This window comes from Cololabis saira, chromosome 19 (assembly GCF_033807715.1).
Source record: "Cololabis saira isolate AMF1-May2022 chromosome 19, fColSai1.1, whole genome shotgun sequence".
In the NCBI taxonomy this organism is placed as follows: Eukaryota; Metazoa; Chordata; class Actinopteri; order Beloniformes; family Belonidae; genus Cololabis; species Cololabis saira.
The window spans coordinates 16,373,367-16,382,231 of record NC_084605.1 but is presented as its reverse complement, the minus strand read 5'-3'; the positions used below and the strand labels follow the sequence as shown (position 1 = coordinate 16,382,231).

The following is an 8,865-nucleotide window of genomic DNA, read 5'->3' as shown; positions in this document are numbered from 1 at the left end:
GGATTTAAGGTAACTTTTACTATAATTCCCTTTTTCTTCTCACACGATCTTTACGCTCATATTTGCTTGTATCTTTAATCTTCAAAAGTTGTTAAAATTATGTATTCTATCTGGAACTTTGGTTGGAAAAATGGAATAAAATGAATCAAATTGCTCTTCAGTTTCACACAGAAACATGTCTCCGTTACCAGCATTCTAACATTGAGTTGTATTTTTACAGCTAGAATTTAATATTGATAATTTATTTAATGCTAGTAGGCTATGATGTTACCTGGAATCTGGGTTATATTCAGAATAACCGCAGCGACTAAAGAGTTCATCTGAACCTGGAACTGCTGCTTAAGTTACGGCTGTGTGTGGGACGTGGTCAGCGAGCGTGTGAGGTTCATGAAACGCTGCCGACCGGGGTAGAACCGGCGTACGACCCGGGGCTCCAGATCTGGGATTCAGGATCTGAGCAGAGGTTTAACACAAAGCCGATCTTTGAGTGTGACGTCTCGGTGTTTGTGCCCAGGAGCACTGCTTCTACCACGGACACGTGGAGGGCGTGGCCGACTCCTGGGTCGCCGTGGGAACCTGCTCAGGCATCCGGTAACCACCTTCACGTCCTCTGTCATTAACGTGTCAAAACTCTGTTTCTAGTGAAAGTTTCTTAGATGTTTGAGAAATGTGTTGCTTCATGATATTTAGTAAATCAGTTTGTCTCTGAAGTGTTTAGGTCACATGACCTGCTTCACAGGAAGCACAGCCGTATCTAGCTGTCACACCGTGGTGGGGTTGTCTCGTCTTGGGTCTTTTTTTGTCTTGTCATTTCCTGTTTTATTTTGAAAGACAGTACACACTGGCCACTGTCACAGCCAGGCTTATACCCAGGACGCAGATGCAGGGTATCAGAGTCTTTAATAGTAATTCAGGTTTAATTCCAAGGCAGAGAAAAAAAGCAGGCTATAAAATATTATCTATGACGTGCTTCTTCACAAAAAAGCAGGGTTAATCAATACCAAAAATAAAACTCACTCCACACGGAGGACACAAGAGGCTATGCAAACATTAACTAGAAAATTCAACTAAGATATAAATACCTCTCACTTGGAGGAAACCGATAAGAACTGTGGCAATGACTGTGAAGACGGCTCGGGTGAACGCACATGAACCAAGACGAATATACTGGCACAAGACCAGGGGAGACGCAGACTATTTGAACACCTAGGGGTAATGAGGAGCAGGTGAACACAATCAGGAATCAGGGAGGGCAATCAGACACATGAGGAAGGGCAAGTGACCTGAAACGAGAGGAGAGCTACTTCTTTCAAAATAAAACAGGAAATGACAAGACAAAAAAGACCCAAAGAAAAGACAACCCCACCATGGTGTGACACTAGCCTCCTTTATCTCATATTATGTGACTTTATTCTGTAGTTTTATCCACCTTTCTGAATCTTTACAAAAGCCAGTAAGCACTGACCACATGTGTCCTTTCCTGTGATGTGAACAGCGGGGCCCTGAGGGCCCGGCAGCAGGTCTACCTGATAGAGCCCCTGGGGCAGAGCGATGAGGACGAGCACGCCGTGTACCGGCAGGAGCACCTGAACGTCAGCGGCCGTCCGACCTGCGGCTCCTCCAACACCACCGACCGGGACCAGGACCAGGACCGGGGCCATCGCCCGGAGCCCGCAGGCCTCTTCAGGTCCAGATCATGGGTACGCTGATCTATAAACTTAGATGGTGAAGTGTGTTAAGTAGGCTTCCAGCTAACGATTACTCTAACTTCTTATTAGATGTTTGTCTCATAAAACCAACAAAACTTATTTGATGAACGTACAAAGAAACTTTAGATCTTTCAAATGTAGAAAAGGCAAGTTTATTTGTATAGCACAATTCAACACAAGGTAATTCAAAGTGCTTTACATCAACATTAAAAGTGGCAAGACACAATTAAACAGTAAATAACAAATAAAATATAATAAAATGATGAGAAAAGAGGTAAAATATTCATTCATTCTTACAATGGCAGGAATTACGTTTCTATACGGTCAAAACGTACAAAGACCGGGTCAAATACAGTATTACAAAAGTAATCTGTAACAATTCGTACGGTGAATTAAACCAATTTGACAATTCTATGCCACAAATTAATGCCTGCATTCAGGGCTTATCCATAACTTTGCACGGTTTTCAAAAATCATGAGTATTTAATTTAAGAGTACGCTTAAATAACAAAAAAAATGAAATAAAATGATAAGAAAAGAGGTAAAATAATAAAAAGCAATAAAAAGCTCCTAAAAAGGATCAACACTGAGCGTCTGAAAGCTGCGTCTTTATTCCGGGCTCAGCATCGGCGCTGCGGAGGACACCCTGATGCTCCGGTGATGTTTCATATTTAATAATATGTGAAGTCTGCTGGTGGCGTATCTGTCCCTGACCCGGGACACCGCTGGAGTCCCTCAGCTACCCATCAGCCCGGACAGCACAAGACGCATGTTTGATACGTTACTGACTTTTGTTTTCTTTTATTATTTTAGAATGTGTATATGTGGATAATGAAGATACAGATGTGGGAGCATCTGTAATGTCAGGGCCTCTAACTTTTGTAAGGTGCAGGGGATTTCCCTTTCAGGGTCATCGTCTCCATGCGGTGCACGTTTCTGCGTGCACGTAATCGAGACCTTTTTTAGTCTGAAATAATTACAGCGTGTGTCAACGAATGGCACCAAGGATTTAAATACCATGCCTGGTAATGTGCATGATATGGCCATTTTGATCATTTGTTAACTGCAATCACAATAAATAGACATACATATGACAAATATAAATGTAAATGAGGGGGGAGGTTTTTGCAATATAACTAGTGGATAATATATCAGCTGAATTGCTTCTGCGTTTGCTTCATTGTCTCATTCGGTGTTTTCCTAAATAACCCCTTGAATTTCTGTTATTGTTATTGTTATTATTATTATTATTATTATTATTATTATTAATAATAATAATAACTGCAGCCATTGTAAAAAGCAGGGAAATGTGGTTAACAGGGATTTCCCAGGTCGTAACACTGAGCTGTTTCAGGAGGACGTGCTCTGTACGTCTAAATGAGTTTCCTTTTTTAATATCCTTCTTTTCTTTTTCTGCTCTCAGAAAACCAAAGCGCTGGAGACTCCCCAGAGGTTCGTGGAGCTGTACGTGGTGGTGGACAACGCTGAGGTGAGTACCTGCACTACGACGTCTCCTCCATCGCTGAACAGCCCTGACCATGCTGCCTCCCCTGCAGTACCAGCGATACGGAGACGAGACCAAGTCCCGCGTCCTCGGAGCCGTCAACCACATGGACAAGGTAACTCAGCTCTCAGCGCTCGCAGGCTTCTCACGGTTTCTGCACATCCTGAACGTCTCCCCCCGTCTCCCCCCCGGGCCTGCAGCTCTACCGCTCCCTGAACATCCGCGTCCTGCTGGTGGGGCTGGAGATCTGGTCGGCCAGAGACTACATCCACGTGGACCTGAACCCAGAGAAGACCCTGGACAACTTCCTGGTGTGGCGCCAGACCAAGCTCCTGAAGAGGGTGAAGCACGACAACGCCCAGTTTGTGACGTGAGTGTTGGGGCCCGGGGTGCAGAGCTGCACCGCTGAGATGTGTCCCGTCTGACCTCATGCTGGACGCCTGTCCTCAACAGGGGCAAAGACTTTGATGGAGACACAGTTGGCTTGGCCAATAAGTTCGCCATGTGCACGGAAAACTCCGGCGGAGTCAATCAGGTGGGTGGGCAGCGACAGGCCAAGGCTGCTGGGGGTTTTACCTTCTTCATTCGGATTGTTTTCATTGCTGCAAATCTGCCCCTCTCTGCTAGGATCACCATGACAACCCGGTAGGCCTGGCCTCCACCATCGCTCATGAGATGGGGCATAACTTGGGCATGTCCCACGACGCGGCGGACTGCACCTGTGGTCCGTATTCCAGCGGGAACTGTGTGATGGCTGAGAAGCTGAGGTGTGTTACGTTCCTCATCCTTTTAACTCCCATCTCTGGAGTAAGATATCTGACCTCTGGCCGTCTGCATCAGGACCGGCTCCAGGTGGCAGGGGACCTGCTCAGTCTGGTGGTTATGTTGGATTTCATGTTTGAATTTGCACTTCTTCACTGGATACGCTGATGATAGATAAGTTATAAAAATACTGACCTTCTGGATTCATAAACAGGTCTGTTAGTAGCAATTTACTTTGATGTGTCATTGCTAAGAAACGCGCTGTCGTTAATGCTTCATTAATCTTTTTTTCATTCAAACCTAAGGCATATATATATATATATATATATATATATTTATATATATATATATATATATATATATATATATATATATATATATATATATATATATATGCACATTTTTAATATATAATATATATCATATATGATATGTATTTATTTTATTTATATATATATATTTATTTTTTAATATTTTTTTTTTATTTTTTTTAAAGTGAAGGGGAGGGGGGGGGTCGGGGTGAGCCTTGGAGATCTGTTAGAGAAAAAACAAACAGATACGAGAACAGGCACAGACCATTTCAGGTCCCTGAGACTGAATCAAAGCTAAGCTACTGTGATTATCTGTCCCCCAAAACTGTGTGAGTATGAGTATGTAGGTGCTTCATTCATCTGACAACAGAGCCCACGCGTGTTCGTACTCATTTAGAGCATTTGTGGACTGACTGAGATGAGTGTGATCAGCCCTCGCTGCTCTGCAGGACTGGAGACAAGGTGTTCCCGGAGCTGTTCAGCGGCTGCAGCGTGCAGCAGCTGGCCGAGTTCATGGAGCGGGCGCAGCCCCGCTGCCTGCAGCAGCCCAGCCCCGGCAGGACCGTGGAGGTGGGCCCTCGCTGCGGCAACGCCCTGCTGGACCCGGGAGAGGAGTGTGACTGTGGCCCCGCCCAGGTGAGGCCTGCAGCTAGCTGAGCAGTTTCCAAAGATCCGTTATAGTTTATAGTTTATAGTTTTATTTGGATCCCCATTAGCTACAGCAAAACTGCAGCTATTCTTCCTGGGGTCCGACACATAATACAAAGAAAACAAAAATTAAAAGCAAACCTAAAGAGGTAGCATCTTAAAAAAGAAAGGAAAAACAGAAAATAAAAAAAAGTAATTCCATTTAAAGGAGCCGTATGTAAGAGCAATAATAAAACGAATCATAAAATGACCCCGATATGTCAACAGACATTTAAAAATCATGTTCATTTCAAATACTTATGTCACTGACAACAGCACTCAAGCCAGGATATTCCAGTTTAAAAAGAGGAGTTGCAGCCCTCAACTGATGTTGATGTTGTCATTTTTTGTTTTGGCCTGAAGTTCCACCCTCCACCTATCTCCCAATCACCAAGTCAGTATTGTTTCTGAAGCTCCACCCTCCACCTATCTCCCAATCACCAAGTCAGTATTGTTTCTGAAGCTCCACCCTCCACCTATCTCCCAATCACCAAGTTAGTATTGTTTCGGCATCCGGGTTGCCAGCTCGGCTCTAATTATCGCAGCCATGGCAGCCTACGTTCCTGCTGCATTCTGCAGCCTACCTGGCAACCTCTGGTCGGGGGGAGGAAGGGGAGGGTACACGCCGCTCAACAATATTTGGAAAGTGACTGCAGTACCAGTTTTGGCCATTTCTTACAGACGGCTCCTTTAACATTTAGATGCTTTAGCACTGTTGCCTCACAGCAAGAAGGTTGCCGGTTCGACTCCCTGACCTGTCAGGGTCTTTCTGTGTGGAGTTTGCATGTTCTCCCCGAGCTTGCGTGGGTCTGGTTACTCCAGCTTCCTCTCACAGTCCAAAAACATGCGTAGTAGGTTAACTGATGATTCTAAATTGCCCGTAGTTGTGAGTGTGAGTGTGTCCATGGTTGTTTGTATGTATGTGGCCCTGTGATGGACTGGCGACCTGTCCAGGGATAACTCCTGCCTCTCGCCTGAAAATTAGCTGGGATAAGCTCCAGCAGACCCCCCTGCAAAGGATATAGTGGGTATAGATAATGGATGGATAAAAACAGTACATATTCATACATTTTATATCAACACATTTAAACAATGTATAGTTATCATAGTTTGCACCAATAACCATGTTTAGTAAATATTCATTTATTTATATTATATATCTATATATATATAGTGAAGGAGGGTGTAAGTGGTGTTTTCTGTTTCTGCCGATGGGTGTGGTTTTCTGTGGGAGGTGACGGCTAACAGAAGGCAGGAAGAGGCCGCTAGGCATCTGCTCTTATCAGGGAGGACAGATTGTTGGCAGAAGCAGCGCATCACAGAGATGTGCTCTTCTCTCTGCTTCCAGGAGTGCAGCAACCCTTGCTGTGACGCCTCCACGTGTCGCCTGACGGAGGGAGCTCAGTGTGCTCACGGACGCTGCTGCCAGGACTGCCAGGTACACGCCTTGCTCAAAGGCACTGCTGCGTCATCAAAGAAATACGTTCGGACAGTAAAGATAAACAGTGTTGGGAATAACGGCGTTAAAAATAGCGGCGTTACTGACGCTGTTATCTTTTCCCAGTAACGGGTAATCTAACTCATTACTATTTCAAACGTTACAACGCTGTTACCATTACTAACAGTGAAATGTGGCGCGTTACTACACACTTACATGAATCTAATTGCTGTTATCCGACCTGACTCATTCTGAGTGAGTCCGGTGAGTCACGTTTGAGAAATAGTAATTACTTAGATTACCTGTTACTGGGAAAAAATAACGGCGTCAGTAACGCCACTATTTTTAACGCTGTTATTCCCAACACTCAAGTTCAAGTTTATTAATAAAGCACTTTAAAAACAACAACAGTTGACCAAAGTGCTGGACAAGTGAAAGGAAAACAAAAACACATGAATAAAAAAACAACAATCATGGTAAGTTAAAAGCTAGTGAGTAAAAATGAGTTTTAAGATGAGATTTGAAAACAGCCACAGAAGGAGCGGCAGCTCAGTCCAGAGTTTGGGACCAGTTACTGCAGAGGCCCGGCCCCCCCTGCTCTTTAGCCTGGAGTTGGTCAGCTGAACTAAGAGCCCCAAAAGTACATTTAAAAGACCTGTGATGTAAGAAGGTGCAAGACCATGTAAAGATTTAAAAACAAATAAAATCATTTTAAAATGGATCTTATAACGGATGGGGAGCCAATGAAGAGCTGCGAGCTCATGTGTCACATGGTGACAGGAGGAGGTGGGCTGCAGCGTTTTGAACCAGCTGCAGACGGGACGGGGAGGACCCGCTAACGCCTCCATGCAGGGCCTTGCAGGAGTCTAGACGGGATGACACAAAGGCGTGTATAACTTTATCAACGTTTTTGAAAGATAAAAAGGGTTTAACCTCGGACAAAAGCCTCAACTGGAAGAAACTAGATTTTACAACTGCATTAATTTGTTTCTCCATTTTAAAGTTAGAGTCCAAAATGACCCCAAGGTTTTTGGCAGTATCTTTGACATGTGGCTCTAGGGGTCCTAGATCTACGTCTGAGTCACAGGCAGCACTGGGACGAAAAACTAGGACCTCAGTTTTATTTTCATTCAAGTTTAAAAAGTTTAAAGCCATCCAGGCTTTGGTGTCCTCAAGACAGTGGAGTAAACTTTTAAAAGAGTGGGAGTCGTTGTGTTTTAATGGCATGTAAATCTGCGTGTCATCAGCATAGCAGTGAAAGGAGATGTTATATTTTCTAAGAATGGATCCCAGGGGGAGCATGTACAGGGATAAAAAAGAGAAACACTGAAGAGATATGAGTAGAATGAAAGAAAGAAATTCAGACGGATGTTCAAATAGCCACAACACATGAACAGTGAAGCCTTCTCCTCCTCACAACACTTGGAAAATGTTCTGGCTTCCAAGATAACGGGGGTGGGGGGGGGGTCATACACCAGCCGCTATAGCACAAGAACACCCTTCACACCAGCAGGCTTCCCAATGCAACAGAAGGGGAAGGCGATGTTGTTACTCCCAACATCCTTCCTGCCATGGCGGCGACGTCAGTAGCACATCACACACGAGCTGGCTGCAGCATGAAGAGCCAGAACACACGTCTCCGGGGTTCTCCGTGGTTCCCCGGGAACCTGACGCCTGCTCTCGCCCACAGCTGAGAGCGTCCGGCAGCGTGTGCAGGAAGTCCGCCGGCGAGTGCGACCTGCCCGAGTATTGCACCGGACAGTCGCAGGACTGTCCCGAGGACGACTTTGAGATGAACGGCAAGCCGTGCTCCAACCAGGCACCGGGCTTCTGCCACGACGGCCAGTGTCCCACGCGGGAGCAGCACTGCTGGAGGCTGTTTGGAGAAGGTACGCTTCAGGCCCCCGCCAGCCACAGGAAACACACCGGTTACAAGTGCTTCCTGCTTTCTCTGAACAGGAAAACTACACCTTGTTGGTGCTTTGGTCTTTAAGATTAATGATGCTAAAGTTGGAAAATTCCACTAGCAGATATGAGGAATAAACAGAAGTACGTGAGAATTTATGGAAATAAACTGGATATTTGCAAGACTGGAAACTTTGAGCATATATGTGGTTTAAACAATCAGATTTAATGCAAATTCAGATAAACGTCGGCCTTCAGATAACTTCTAGAGGTCTGCACACGGCAGATGTTCTGATAACCGTGATTCTGTTTCGTCCCCACGGACCTCACGAAGGCCTATGACCCGGGCTCCTGGCTGGCCCGACTGCTGGTACTGGGAACTCCTCTCGGTGCTGGTCCCGGTACAAGCAGGGAGGACGGAGCTGGGCACCAGCAGCCCTGCATGGCCTCGGCCTGAGGACCAGGGACCCTGGTGGTTCCACGTAGGGATGGGCGGTATGGACTAAAAAATGTATCACGATCATTTCTGGCATTTATCCCGATAACGAT

General features: G+C 45.4%; 1 pseudogene; it reads left to right on the top strand.

Annotated features, from left to right (window-relative positions):
• The window catches only part of LOC133419095 (zinc metalloproteinase-disintegrin-like BjussuMP-1), a 30,185-nt pseudogene that overhangs the window by 5,275 nt on the left and 16,045 nt on the right, over nt 1-8,865 (top strand).